The sequence below is a fragment of the Moschus berezovskii genome, chromosome 23, assembly GCF_049115385.1.
Source record: "Moschus berezovskii isolate FMDL1 chromosome 23, NW_MosBer_1.0, whole genome shotgun sequence".
Lineage (NCBI taxonomy): Eukaryota > Metazoa > Chordata > Mammalia > Artiodactyla > Moschidae > Moschus > Moschus berezovskii.
Genome location: NC_142482.1, coordinates 42,381,749 through 42,396,709, shown reverse-complemented (window position 1 = coordinate 42,396,709; position 14,961 = coordinate 42,381,749). Strand labels below are relative to the sequence as shown.

Genomic DNA, 14,961 nt, shown 5'->3' with positions numbered 1-14,961 from the left:
GCATAATTTATTTTAATAATATATTTTATTTTAACCCAACATATTCAAAATATCATTTCAATATGTAAGAAATTTGAAAAGTTGACAGTGTGATAGTTTACTTTGTTTTTTTCATACAAAATCTTCAAAGTCTGCTGTGTATCTCACTTAGAGCTCAAGTAGGACCAAGGGCTCGATAGTCACATGTCACAAGTTGCTAAAGTATTGGACATCAGAGATTTAGAGTGTGAAGAGAACATACAACTGAGTTGATAGACGATTGAAAACAAGGGAGGGTCTACACTGAAAACAATAGGCTATGGTCCAACATAGAAGTCTTCTCGGCATGCACTTCTTAGAGTTTTTGGAGCTAGTGCTGCTGTAAGTAAACTTGCTATTTCAGGGCACTTTTCAGTAACTTACTCAGGAGTGTCTGTGAAAGCCCAGTGAGTCCTGCTGCCAGCTCCTCTTCCAGGATGGTAGGGGGACAGCTCTTACCCAGCATCATAAATAGCTCCTGTTTCAGCATCAGGATCATTGTCAAACCTCCAAAGTTTCTATTTCTAGGAAGGCAGAGGCCAGAAAGTCCATGAGCCTCCTTCACCATGTCTTTTTACATTTGTTTCAGTTGTGGGAATCATTCATCTCTGATTGGCTGACTTGCTGTCCTTAAAGTCAAGGTGCAGCCTTAAAGTCAAGATAGAGTTCCTCAAATGTAAAACTGATTATTAGCTTATCCAGTGTTGTCACTCCCAGGTTCTTCACCTCCTGAAATCCCGTGCATCCTTGAAGATTGCCTATGTCTTCTCCTTTGAAAAGCCCTCAGGTTCCATTCTTCATTCCCCTTCTTCAGTGCCCTTTATAGTGTCTTTGCCATAACATTGTTTAAGAAAATGCAATGGTAATATTAATGCTTCCATATATCTTTGTTTATATGTTTCATATGAAACTACTTCTGTATTCATCATTCTGCCTGCTAGCATATGTGTTTTTGAAGGAATGAACTGGTTAAGTCATCACTTTAGATTAGGTAAGCTAATGTAGTAGAAACTAACCCCATTTATGAATCTAACTGCTGTGTGTCCTTTAAATAGTACATCCCTTTAGTGGATCCTTTCATCTCTTTTGTTTTCTTGGCATCATTTAAAAGTCTCAAAAAATAGTTGGTCGATTAATCTATTATTTTCCTTAAATATTTTATGAATGTTTGGTATTCCTTTTGCTACATCTGTTAGTCTTTCAGAAGCAACAGAACATCCTAAATTAAATGCTACTATGAGACATCTATGACTTTGAAATGAAAAGTGGCAACAGCAGTAAATGGAAATTGGAAAAACGGAATTCAGAATACTCATTAAGAATTAAGAGAACTAAAGTTGTCTAGCATCTGTTTCCCTTTTGCATGCCTCCTTTTTCAACAAGAAAGGGAGACTATCACAAATCAAGGGCTTCTTCTCAGTGGAGATCTTTGAGTAAGGACTGAAAGGGAACTGAGATAGATGTTCTAATAACCTTTGATTGAACAAGGTTCCATTCCATTCTGTTGGACCTACATATGTTTCATTCTAGTGTCCCAAATGTGTACTGAGAAACCCACACCCATTTATCCCTCTGAAAAAGGGACGCTCTAAGAACTGGTTTGACTGGGATTATAGCTTCAGGCATGGGTGAACTTTGACTTCCTAATTTACAAAATTAAGGTTAATGACTCACATAGCCATATTTCAAAGGTGATATTTATTCAGCAACTTTTTGCTTAATTACAGTTTAGTAACATTTGTTAGTTAAAAATGCTTACTACTTGAAAATAGGTTTTGTAACATAAAAGAGACTCTTCAATGCAGAGCGTTCTTAGTCTTGCGTCTGTGTTCTCTAACAGTATTTATGAATCCCTGACATGGTTTCTACAGTTGTTAGCTTTGAGTCAGGGCCAAGCTCTCTGTGACAGGGTGAACAAGTTTTATTTTACCACGGGATTTTGAAGCAAAAAATAATTTGAGTCTCTGTTTTAAGAACTGCACGATCATCGATTGAGAACAATTTGTTAACTCTATTTTGCTGTTTTGGGAACACATAAAATGACTATGAAAAGATATGTGGGCTCCAAACAAATTCCTTCTGTCTTAATAGATTTGTCTGACATGAATCCAACATCTGTCTTCCCAATGACGGAGTCTCACTACTATACCAGGGAAGAAAGTTTTATTGAAAATCACTGTCCTCACTGTGTGTGGACTTAAGTTCTAGTGTGTTTATTTCTTTTAATTATTGTTATTACATGTAATTCTGAAGTGAATGTTAAAGTTTGTTCCACTTTATGGTCTATTTCATGAATCTCCACCAGAGGCTGACAGAGCAGACACTGATCTCACTCCAATAACCCATCAAATGAGGTCTCTTTCCAGTTCTGAGGATAATGTTTTCCCTGGTAATATGGTGTAACAGTATGATAGTCACTCAAATGACATCAAAGAATGGTCACATTGATTGCAAGTATACTTTCTGACTTGTGACTCAATCTTTCTGGTATGTGATTTAATTTTATGAAAGCTAAGCTTCAGCATGGCTATTTATTCTCATATCATGCTGTCTTATTGTGTAGTCGTGGCCGAGTGGTTAAGGCGATGGACTAGAAATCCATTGGGGTCTCCCCGCGCAGGTTCGAATCCTGCCGACTACGTGGTAGTTGCTTGGGAAATAGTTCCTTTTTAATACTATGCTTTCTGATAAATTCTGGAGTTGCAAGTCCAAACCCAAACAGGAACGCTAACAAGATGCAGGCAGTTACTACCCTTTCCAGTTTATAATTCTGCAATTAACGCACCCTTGCCAGAAAAAACCAAGTCATAGTTATTGCACTTTCCAATAAGTTTGACCTGAATCCTAATTTATTTTCTTTTCCTATGAGAAGAGTCCTAACTTCAGAGATACCTTGGTGTTTCCTGCTTTCAAAATCCTACTTGATTCTCCATGAAAATTTTACCTTTTCAGGGATTTCTTTTCTCATATGTAACTATAACCTGTATATCTCTAACACACTTGTTTTTATCTGTCCGAGGGAAATCGATCAATAACTCCATGCTTGCTTCACACAGCTCCAGCATGTTTATGGGGTAAAGAGCCAGATGTAAATTCTATCTAAAGAAAGCAAAATTCTTGACTGGAAAACTATCTCTACCAAAAGGCAGTGATCAACTGATACAAAGTTTATTTTCCTTGCCTATTAAGAATTTTAATATTTATAATAATTAAGCATAATAATCATGATATGAAGTTCAAATGATATTGAAGTTATATGCAATGAATAAAATTATCTTCTATCCATGCTCTAGCTGTTCACTTTCTCTCCACAGCAAAATAGATTTTTGTATAACCTTCAGAGTATATATTATTATTTTTTATGTATTCAATCCACTCTTTATTTTAAGCAAATTTTAGCAAACTAATGTTTAGTGATTATCTTAGTTATTTCCTTCCATTAAAAATATATTCTGACCTCTACAAAATATACTCAATTAATTTTTTGACAACAGTACAAAAAAAAAAATCACTGGAAGAGCGAGAGATAGCCTTTTCAACAAATGGTGCAGGAGCGATTGGACATTCATAGACAAAAACAAAAATCTTTTTTGATGTTGATCTAGACCTCATTCCATATATAAAATTAGAATAAATCACAAACTAAAATGTAAAACTATAAAACTTTTCACAGAACAATGTAGAAGATCTTCAGAATCTTCATCCTTTAGACTTGATACCGAAGCCCAATATTTAAAAGGAAAAAATTGGACCTCATCAAAATTTAAAACTTTTACTCCACAAAAAGACACCATTGGGCTTCCCTGGTGTCTCAGTGGTAAAGAATCTGCCTGCCAACGCAGAAGACGGGTTCAACCTGTGATCCAGAAAGATACCACATGCCGCAGAGCAACTAAGCCCACACCACTATTGAGCTTGTGCTTCAAAGCCCGGGAGCCTCAAATACTGAGCCCATATGCCGCAACTACTGAAGTCCAGCACTCTAGAATCCATGCTCTGCAACAAGAGAATCCACCACAATAAGAAGCCTACGGACTGCAATTAAACAATAGCCCATGGCTCGCTGCAACTAGAGAAAGCCCGAGCAGAAATGAAGACCCACCACAGCCAAAAACAAATAAACAATATTATTATTTTTTTAAAAGACACTATTAAGGGGTTGTAAAAACAAGCTGCAAATTGGGAGGAAATGTTTGCACACCACATACCTGACAAAAGACAGTATCTTGCAAATGCACAAAAATTCTGGAAACAACAAATTGTTAAAAAAAAAAAAAAACCTCAACAATCCAATTAGAACATGGATAGAAGACACAAAGAGACATTTCACTAATAGGGATAGACGGATGGCAAATCAGCATGTGATTAGGAACTTGGGCAGAGATTTTGACAGGGAAGAACTGGCTCTAGCAATGGCAAAGTCCCTAGCCATAATGGTGTTACAGCTTTCCTGCATCTGAAGCTTTCAGGTCTGGGCTCAAACCTTTCCATTTCTGAGAAAGCGACTGAAGCACAGGTGCATAGGCCAAGTGAACCTCTTCCAGAAGGAGAAGACTATTCTGTTAATGCTGGCAGGAGAATATTGGCAGTGGATACAGATATAGAAGTGATGACCCCTGCCTCCTCAGTGAGACATTGTCTTGGGTTACCAACACTAGGTCTGCAGCTTCTGTGGCAAAGAATAAGGAAAAGAACAGAAACTCTGAGAATCTACTGGAGATGAGGCAAGCGATCTGCAAAATTCAAAAGTGAAGTGAAGTGAAGTCACTCAGTCGTGTCCGACTCTTTGCGACCCCATCGACTGTAGCCAACCAGGCTTCTCGGTCCATAAGATTTTCCAGACAAGAGTACCAGAGTGGGTTGCCATTTCCTTCTCCAGCAAAATTCAGAAGAGAATATATAAAGGATGAAGGACAGCTCAAGGAAGAAACCAGTCAGCACCTTCTGAGGTTTGACTTCTTGCTTTCACAAACCATGCCTGCCTCAGGGAAAACTTGTCCCATAGTTGGCGGCAAAATCCTCATCGCAGAAAAGGGCCTTGTCCCTACCCTTGGTGGGAGCTTTCGTTTTCAGTTCAGGACCTATTGAATCCCTGAGGGGCTATCTTAATTCCTAAGTCTCTCAGTTTCTGAGCAATGAGGCTATGTTCAAACTTGCCATATGACTAGACCTCTGAAAACAGAGAGAAGAGCTAGATGACTCCAGGTTGGGATGTGGAGGTAAGGAATCCCAGTTGGCTCTGAACCTCGCAAGAAGGGGGATTTGGCAAATTGGAGCCTTATTTCGGAGTCTCCAATAATCAAGAGCAGCAGAACAAGAGAAATCTGTGTAGCACCCAAGAGGGGGGAGTAACTTAAGCTGAACACGAGATATTGTCCACTTTTGCCTGATAAATCTAAGTACATGCTTGGAAGGAGGGAAAGGAGAAAAAAAGGAGAAAGGCAGAACCAAGAGGATATCCAGAGGAAAGGGCTTTGGGTGAGGGAGAAACTGACTCTTGAAAGGTTTTAAAAGGATTTGCTGAGTTCGTGTTCTGGAAAGCTGACATTCTAGCCACCATTATTCCCTACCCAGCTATCATAATTCCTGATCCAAAGGGAATCATTGTCATCCTCTTGAAGAAAGGAAGTGTTGAAGATTTGTGAGGACTGCAAACTAGAGATCGTGTGGCATTAATATCTTTGAGAATGACACGGACTATAAGGGCCAGAAAGAAAGCGAAAAGCATGGAGGAGACAGATGAAGAAAGAGAATGGTGAAAAGAAGACAGAGAAAGAAAGGGACAGTATTAAACTTGGAAGTGTTGGGGAAAGGCGAAAGAATCAAGGTTGAAAAATATTCCCTAGCACCTCCTCATAATATAAGCAGAGTGGCGCAGCGGAAGCGTGCTGGGCCCATAACCCAGAGGTCGATGGATCGAAACCATCCTCTGCTATGTGTGCTCATCTTTTTCCTCAAGAGTACTTGACCTACTGAAACATTCGCAAAGCACAAACTGTAGAAATAAAAGCCAGCAGAGATGATCTCACGACCATTCTCACCCTCTGAGCTTCCAGGGACAGAAATATCTTATTTTCTCTGCTCCAGCTGTGTTCAGAAGCCTACAGAATAATGGCAAGCACTACCTAGTCTTAACTTGTCTTCTATTTCAGCTGTCTACTCCCTCACTGCTTGCTTGACTCTCTCTTAGAGAGGGTCAAAAATATATGTTGAATCCAAGAAGCTTTACTTATAACCATGGCCATGTTCATTTCTTCAACCGCTGGTCATTCCAGTATTCGAATAGGATGTTGTCCAGATAAACTGTGGAAGAAAAACATTAGAAAGACCTCGAATGATGGGGAATCTCCATCTGTTGGGCAGAGGCAGAGGTGGATTTATATGATTCAACCTTGTCCTAGAGGAAGGAACACAAAGGAGAAAGTGTCCAGCTGAGAGATGCTGGGTAACAGCAGAAGGGGAAGAGGAACAGAGAGAAGAGGAAAAAAGAATGGAAAACAATAAGAAAGAAGATGAGAGTGTTGGTGGACAAAAGGGAAGACATAAGGAGAGAGATGGAGAAGGAAATGGCAACCCACTCCAGTGGGCCTGGGAAAAGCCATGGACAAAGGAGCCTGGCGGGCAACAGTCCAGGGGGTCACAGAAGAATTGAATATGGCTTAACAACTAAACAACAGCAGCAACAACAAATGAGAGAGAAGGAAAGGAGGAACAGTTGAGTGGAAGTTCAGGAAAGGAAGGAAAAAGTACAGAATTGAGACCACATGGAATTTGAAGGAGACGGTCCTCACCAAATTGAAACAAAAATAACTTCAAGTTCCGTTTATCTGGTTTCAGGTATGGGACCAGGAGGGAACTTGACACCTGAGCCTAGGACTTCCTGACCTGCCACTACATACGTCAAGGGGATCAAGCAAATACATCATGCTTGGGTCTCCTCATCAGCTGTGTGCTCCTTCTTCCTCAAGTGACAACCAGTTTTCCTCCACAAATTTTATATAACTTGGGTCTGGTGCTTTTCTCCTGACTACGCAGAGGTAAAACGCACCCCCATGGTACAAGTGCAGCCTTTGATTCCAGGAATAAAGTTCCGGAATCAATCTCACCCTTAGTACTCAGCCTGACTTTGATCGATGACCCTGCACTTTCGTTTATTTGTCATCAATAATGCAGGGATCAACAATGCTCTGCTTAGCTGCCACTGATTCCCCTATGACCAAGATCTGGAGTGGATTAGAAATTACCAAGACCTGGTGATTTATTTCCATATTTTCCTTCATGGATCATTTTTTATTTCCACCTCACCAGGTATGACCCACCACCTGGATGATCACTGCCCACCAGAGAATATCTGGGAACCCAGTAAGTTAAGAGTAAGAAAAAAGTACAACTACAGTCATACCCATCACTGCTTTTGGGCCCCAGGACAAGTCTATGAGATGTAATGTCATCGTCCCTATCTAGTTGGATCACAAAGGATGTGGTTTTACTTAATTTCTTTAGTTGTGTAGTGGTTTGCTTATTAATACCCATTTTGGATTCCCCACTTGGCAACCATAACTTTAACTTTCACTTGTATTTCATCCAAGATTTCATGAAGTTTCCTTTTGTACGTGAACAAGGATGTAGACACCCCTGATAAGGGTGAGGTTCTCTGAGCAAGGAAACGCTCGTTTCAAGTTTTTTTCCATAAGAAAGTCTGTCTGCCTTGTAAGCAGGGTTTTCATCACAGGAAAAGGGAAGGCATCACCAAAGCCCTGACTCTCCTAGGGAGAAAAGGAAACACCATTAGGGGTATGGTAGAATTTCTTAAAGCTAATAATAGTAGTAAGACCCCCATGCTGTTTGGGGCGCCATCCAAATGCTTCATGCCTTTCCCCAGCAGCCATAAAGAGCCAGGTTGGAGAACAAGCCTTCTCTCTTTAAGACACGGGCATTCTTCCCCAACTGGCTATGCCTCAATAGGATTAACCTCTCCTTGGGGAAAGGTACCGTAGTCGGCAGGATTCGAACCTGCGCGGGGAAACCCCAATGGATTTCTAGTCCATCGCCTTAACCACTCGGCCACGACTACTTGGTGATTACACTGATTACTTGGCAATTGAGCTGTATCTTTACATGAGTAACAGTACAGAACAAAGCTCTTTTCAAAGAACTTTTCTACCAGAAAGTGTATTCGTATTAAGTAAAATTTCTTACTCTTTGACATCATGTAGTCGAATATCTCGCTACTGTGGCAAACTGGCGAGTAACACTTCCTCCTCAGTCTGGAAAGACCCCCTTATTCTGATAATCTGATAGAAGGAGCCTAAGTAGAAGACATCTTCCTGCTGTCAGCTTCTGATGGGGATCCATGAGATACATACACTCATCACTAAATAACCAATAAATTAGTAAAAGACATTGTTATACCATTCGCTTACAAAACTGGATGATTACTTTACATTGTAAAAGGGAACAACAAAATTAACTTGTAATTCTGCACAAATTAACCCAGAAACCAGCACTAGCAATATTTTGAAGTATTCCTTCTCTAGTCTCAGTATTTCATATGTAAAAATTGTGCATAGTTGAAGTCATGTTCATTTCATCCTGCTCTTGTCAATGAACATTACATTATAAACATTTTCCCAGAATAATTACAAACTCTTCCCAAATTTTGTTTTACTGGCATTGTAATGATCAATTACACAGATAAAACAAAAATATTTAAAACATTTCTTTCTTTTTAATGCCTTCTTTTGCTATTACAATGAGAAATAAAAATAAATTTTTTTATGCAGTACATATTTCTCTTTGCTAAGATTATTTCCTTAAGAGAGTACTTCTCAAACTTTGATGGGCATCAGAACCACCTAGAGGACTTTTTATTAAAATGGATTGCTTCATCTCCTCATGCCTGGCCTGCCCCACTCCTAGAAAATTTTAAATTCTGTAGATCTGAATCCAAGCCCAAGAATTTGCATTTCTCACAAGTTCCCAAGGGGTGCACACTCTGCTGGTTGGGGACAATATTTTGATTAGACCATTCAAGGACAATAAACTTCAAAATAAATTTACTGTGTTAAAAGTTATAAACCCTTTATGAGACTAAATGGAAGTATATAGCAAGTGCCTTGGTAGCAAGACCAAATAACATTTGCAAGAATATGGTGAGGGGAGTATAATTCTTATTATCCTAAAGAGATGGTTTCTTTTAACTCCCAGCAAGGAATATTCCGCCTCAATCATGGTGGTCATGTTCTTTTCATAGTTGAGATTCTCTCTGCTAGTTTATGCCCCAGCAAAATACTTCCATTCCTAGAACTCAGAGATAAAACTCCTTGGTTTTGGAGAGATTCCCTTGGACTGCAAGATCAAACCAGTTAATCCTAAAGGAAATCAATCTTGAATATTCATTAGAAGGACTGATGCTGAAGCTGAAGTTCCAGTACTGTGGCCACCTGATGCGAAGAGCAGATTCATTAGAAAAGACCCTGATGCTGGGAAAGATTGAAGGCAGGAGGAGGAGGGGAGGACAGAGCATGAGCTGGTTGGATGTCATCACTGACTCAATGGACATGAGTTTGAGCAAGCTCCAGGAGATGGTAAAGGACAGGGAAGCCTGGTGTGCTGCAGTCCATGGGGTGGCAAAGAGGTGGATACGACTGAGCGACTGAACAACATTTCCATGAAAAGGAATCAGAGCCAAGTCTCCCCTTCATTATCACATTCTCATAAACCAGATAGTCTCTGATTCAAGAATCAACTTTGCTAATTTAGCTGGATTTTTTTCCTAACATTTACGTGTTTTCATGTATTTTTGCCTTGTTCTGCATTGAGAGGGACCAACAATGTCCTCCGGCAGAATTCGGATCCTTTGGAAACCTGTACTGAGTGCCTCCCTTTTCCCCAGGCTTCGGAGGCTGAAGGATTTAGGTAGCTTGGGAATTGTCTCACGGCCGGCCTTCACTAGGATGACACAAGTGACCTTCAAAGGAAGGATCCGGAACCTTGTCTTTTCTAGTTAGGACAGAAATTGCTCAATTCCTCCACCCCCCACCCCTCACTCTGAATTGTCGCCGTAGTCTAATTTTAATCGTTCTTTTGGAAGCACAAGTCAGTTTGATGCCATGGAAGAGATTCCTGATCTAGATTTTAAACCTGAAAGTAAACACAGATGACCACTGCCACCCCGCACCTCCAATTCTCGCATTTTCCCTTTATTGGAGTTCCTTCTCCCATTGGTATTTGCGACTGGAGGTAGTTTGGAACTCACTCCAAACACAAAGCTCCCCTTCTGCGGATTCCCGAGAATTAGGAGTGATCGTGCGTGTCCGTAATTGTCAGCAGCTAGTGGACAAGCTCCAGCATCCAGGAAGATCCAGTCCTTTGTCTGCTGCTGCTGCTGCTGCTAAGTCACTTCAGTCGTGTCCGACTCTGTGTGACCCCATAGACAGAAGCCCACCAGGCTCCCCCGTCCCTGGGATTCTCCAGGCAAGAACACTGGAGTGGGTTGCCATTTCCTTCTCCAAGGTGTGAAAGTGAAAAGTGAAAGTGAAGTCGCTCAGTCGTGTCCGACTCTTAGCGACCCCATGGACTGTAGCCCACCAGGCTCCTCCGTCCATGGGATTTTCCAGGCAAGAGTACTGGAGTGGGGTGCCATTGCCTTCTCCACAGTCCTTTGTCTAGGAGCTTTTTATTGAATTACATCACCAGCTGCTTCTTGATTTGCTCTCTTTCATACACGAGGAAGAGACCTGGACAGGGCTAAGAAACTTTTTGTGGTCAGAGCAACTGTTGCAGAACTTGCCACCAACTAGTTTTCACTTTGGCCCGCAAAAGAAATACTAAGTCAGTAGTCGTGGCCGAGTGGTTAAGGCGATGGACTTGAAATCCATTGGGGGCTCCCCGCGCAGGTTCGAATCCTGTCGACTACGGTTTTAATGGGCATTCTACATAGTTATCCACTCAGACGATGTCGCAGCCATACTGCAGTCCGTCTTGCTGTTAAAAGCATCATGATATATACTCATTAACTACTGTTGACTCGTCACTATGGTCAACTCAAGGAATGCTGGGGTTCATGTAAAGCAAGATGCACAATAAGCATGAGCCCCGTAATATTTATACTTCCATTTGGTATATATACTGTGTGATGGCAACGATGTATGCAATAAAGACAGAGCTTTACAGTTGCAGAGTAGACATCTTTTGTATTTTCATCTGGGAATATGTATCTATAAATATAAGAAAGAATAAAGCAAACTACAATTTTGAGCAAAGTAAAAATGATCTGTTTATATGGATAATAGAGTATGAAGAATAGATTCCACATTCTGTGAAGGTCAAAGGTATGTAATGAAATCATAAGTAGTGTTTTCTCTGTACATTATTTGCACACAAAAAAAAGAGTAAAAAAACAACCAAATTGATATAGGTGCATAGTGTCTTTAAGTTACTGGCACACTGTGAGAGAGAAAATCAACACTCTGGTTTTGAACAAAGGAGTGTGTTTACACGTTGAAGCAGGAACTTTACAGAACTCATTATGAAGGAGAACCTAGACATGAATGTTTGAATAAGTGCTTTACACAAAGGGCTAATGTTGAGAAGCAGCAGACACTATATAAGATCAGTGTATGGGAGCAGAATTTTCATATGTGTTGGTTGTAAGAAAAAAATTGCTTTAAAATCTCCTACACAACCTGGTATCATAATAAGACTATGTAGGGGTGGGGGTGGAATCTTCCCAGGCTCTAGTTCATGTGAAATGCCTGCAAATGTCTAATCCAAGAAACAAAAGAAAACAACTCAAACTTCATCCAAGACAAATACTATATTAAAAAGAAAAAAAATCCCAAGTCCATTGCAAAACAGTGAAATAACAAATGGAAAAAACAAAAAAAACAAACGGAAAACTTACACCAAGAATGTAATTAGTAAGGAATTTGCAATAGTCACTTATTTTATCTGATAAAAGGAAAGTTTGGTATTATGTGTGTAGCCCAATGCGCAGATGAATACGGCAATGAAAATGTCATTATGGATTCCCCACCCATTTTAAGCTGAAATAGGTTAAATCTGTAGATATTTTAAAAATGTAATAATGAGTATTGCGAGCTTGTTTACTTAAAGTCACCTACTTTAAGATTTTCCACCTTTAGTTTCCCCCTGTCTCTCTCTCTGAGATGTCTATATATATATACCCACACACTAGGTTCAGTGGCCCTGTGGAAGGGTGGAGGGAGTCAGAAATTGTGCAGGTAGAGGTCATGGGCAGAAAAGAAATTTGCTGTTTACATATTCTCCAATACTATTAGACTAATTTATTTCCAACTTTTGAAATATTGAACAATTTCAAATATTTTTTAATGTGCACTGAAAGTAAACTTTATTAAACGAATCGTTATTGCTTTTTATTAGAGTTTTGTTTCTAGTCGCAGCAGAGTGCAAGGTTTTTGTCGTCTTGCACTTAACTTACTTCTGATACTCCTTTTCTTCCTTATAAAATGAATTCCATTAAACCAGAATGGGATTTCACTTCTGCCTCCTCACCCAAATGCCGATGTGTTTGGACTTACAAGAGATAAAAATAGGCAAAATTGATTTCGTCGTTTAGGTGGACAACATTTTGCAGGGGAAAATAAGAGACAAAACGTTAGCAGGTTCCACCGAGACTTGAACTCGGATCGCTGGATTCAGAGTCCAGAGTGCTAACCATTACACCATGGAACCGCACATGGTACACTGTTTGCCATAACTGTCAGTGATGTGTCACAGTAACTCTGCTGAAACCATTTTAACTACCAAAATAGTCTACGTCCACTCACAACACTTGAAAAAAAATCCTGAGGGATTTAACTTTATTTAGCTTTTTCGTTTCTTTTTTTTGGCCAAATACAAGACCCCAAAGAGTGTCCGCTCCAGGCTCCGCCATTAACTCAGAAACTTAGTGGTTCCATTCCTTACTTTCTTCTTTGAAAAACAAAAAAAAAACACAGAATGAATATTTTGAACATTTCTTGTATCACCAGCACTGGATTGAACGTGTTATATTCATTGTATGATGTAATACTTTAAAACTCGTCGAGGTATTTTTAGTCTTCATATAGACACGAAAACTGAACCTTTGAGATTTTATAGTTTATCTGTCGGAGAAGGCAATGGCACCCCACTCCAGTACTCTTGCCTGGAAAATCCCATGGCCGGAGGAGCCTGGTAGGCTGCAGTCCATGGGGTCGCGAAGAGTCGGGCACGACTGAGCGACTTCACTTTCACTCTTCTCTTCCATGCATTGGAGAAGGAAATGGCAACCCACTCCAGTGTTCTTGCCTTGAGAATCCCAGGGACGGGGAAGCCTGGTGGGCTTCTGTCTATGGGGTCGCACAGAGTCGGACACGACTGAAGCGGCTTAGCAGCAGCAGCAGCAGTTTATCTGTACCTCTGCTCAGTTTCGGCCATAAATTAATACGTTTCTCTACACAGATTATTTAGTTATCAGGTCCATTGCCTCAAGGAAAGCAAGCGTTAATGTGTTGAATTCTGGCACATTCACAGAAGAAACCTTGCAAGAGAAGTTATGCTTTCTTTTTTTTTTTTTTTTTGAAGTTATGCTTTCGAGAAAATAGAAAAGGCACGCTTGAAGCAAAAGTCTGAATTTCGTCAAGTGAAGGAATTGTTGAGGAACAAATTAGAGACTCAATATTTCAGGAGCAAGGACTCATCATACTCTACTTCATCAAGAGAAAGATGTCCAGTGAAGGCTTCCAAATTGTACTAAAGATTTTTCTTACTGCTGTTCTGAGGATACCTTTTTCTTAAACCCAGGCGCTTCCTTAAAGACTAGGTTTCTGGGGCAGGGTCGGTGGATCCCTCGGCGTCCTGCACGCAATCTCTAAAGACGCTTTCTACTCTCCTAGTCTCTTACCTCCGTTCGGCTATGTTCACCGAGGCCGCCCAGCAGCAAATTTCTGTCGAGATTTCAACAGAACTTTAGCCGAGAGGAGCCTTGGAATTTGTGAGGGTGAAATTCCGGGGATGCTGGCTGCTTCCCGTCACCCACTGTCCTCGTGTATGTTTGCAGGCATTCTTCTACAAATGAATGACTTTTAATGCAATGGAAAGAGACCTGCTCCCTTCAATGAGGCGGTGCTGTGACTACCCAAGAAAAACACAGGTCCGCGCTCAAGACTATTCTAACAGTTCAATGACAGGCCTCCGTTGGCAACGAGAAGGTCACCAAGCATTGCCCTTCATCTCTTGCTCACATAGGTCCTTGCAGGATGGTGTGCTCGCCCGCGGGTCTGGAGGCAGCAGAATGGAGCTCTCCTGCTAACTGTGATGGAAAAAATTGAAATGGGGTCCCACTTCTCTCAACATCTTCTTTAAATTCAGGCCGCATGATTCATTAGCTCCAATGCTGTAATTTAAGAGGCAAAGTTGCACCCACGCCTGAGGCTGAGATTCTAGTCAAACCAGTTCTGAGTTTCTTTCTTCTCGCAGAGTGGTTATGGGGTTTGGGTTCCTCCTGGGTTTGGGGAGGCCAGAAGTTAGACTTCTGGTCAGAACCAGTGGATGGAGCCAGACTCATTTTGAAGCACAAGATGATCAGAATCTGCACTGCAGCTTATCTTTAATCTTTACCCAGAGTTTCCCATGAGATAAATTATATTTAAATTGCATTTTCCTCACTTCTTTTGAGGAAGGAAACATAGAAGTATCTCTAAGTAGCAGCATTTCTCTTAAGTCTCAATGGCTATTCTAAAGTTTGTATAAATTAGATTTTTTTCTAGGCTTTTCTTGTTAGAATTGTTCAATTGGAGGTAGCACCTGGAGTCTCCAAGTCATAATTCTTAGATCGATCATGGCTTTATCCAGAATGTCTTGCTTCTGGAAATTTAAGAAATGGAGGAAAATTCCAGGAATTGATGGTAGTACCAAGAAAAAGATAAAAATCACAAC

At 40.5% G+C, this 14,961-nt stretch overlaps 5 non-coding genes across 5 annotated transcripts; 3 read left to right on the top strand and 2 right to left on the bottom strand.

Annotated features, from left to right (window-relative positions):
* The first annotated feature begins 2,577 nt into the window (after positions 1-2,577).
* Positions 2,578-2,659, top strand: TRNAS-AGA (transfer RNA serine (anticodon AGA)). The gene has a single exon. It is a non-coding gene; the product is annotated as a tRNA-Ser (tRNA).
* Positions 2,660-5,881: 3,222 nt separating this feature from the next.
* On the top strand, positions 5,882-5,953 carry TRNAM-CAU (transfer RNA methionine (anticodon CAU)). Its single transcript has one exon. It is a non-coding gene; the product is annotated as a tRNA-Met (tRNA).
* A 2,057-nt stretch (positions 5,954-8,010) lies between these two features.
* On the bottom strand, positions 8,011-8,092 carry TRNAS-AGA (transfer RNA serine (anticodon AGA)). The gene has a single exon. It is a non-coding gene; the product is annotated as a tRNA-Ser (tRNA).
* A 2,763-nt stretch (positions 8,093-10,855) lies between these two features.
* On the top strand, positions 10,856-10,937 carry TRNAS-UGA (transfer RNA serine (anticodon UGA)). Its single transcript has one exon. It is a non-coding gene; the product is annotated as a tRNA-Ser (tRNA).
* A 1,726-nt stretch (positions 10,938-12,663) lies between these two features.
* Positions 12,664-12,735, bottom strand: TRNAQ-CUG (transfer RNA glutamine (anticodon CUG)). The gene has a single exon. It is a non-coding gene; the product is annotated as a tRNA-Gln (tRNA).
* Between the last annotated feature and the right edge of the window lie 2,226 nt (positions 12,736-14,961).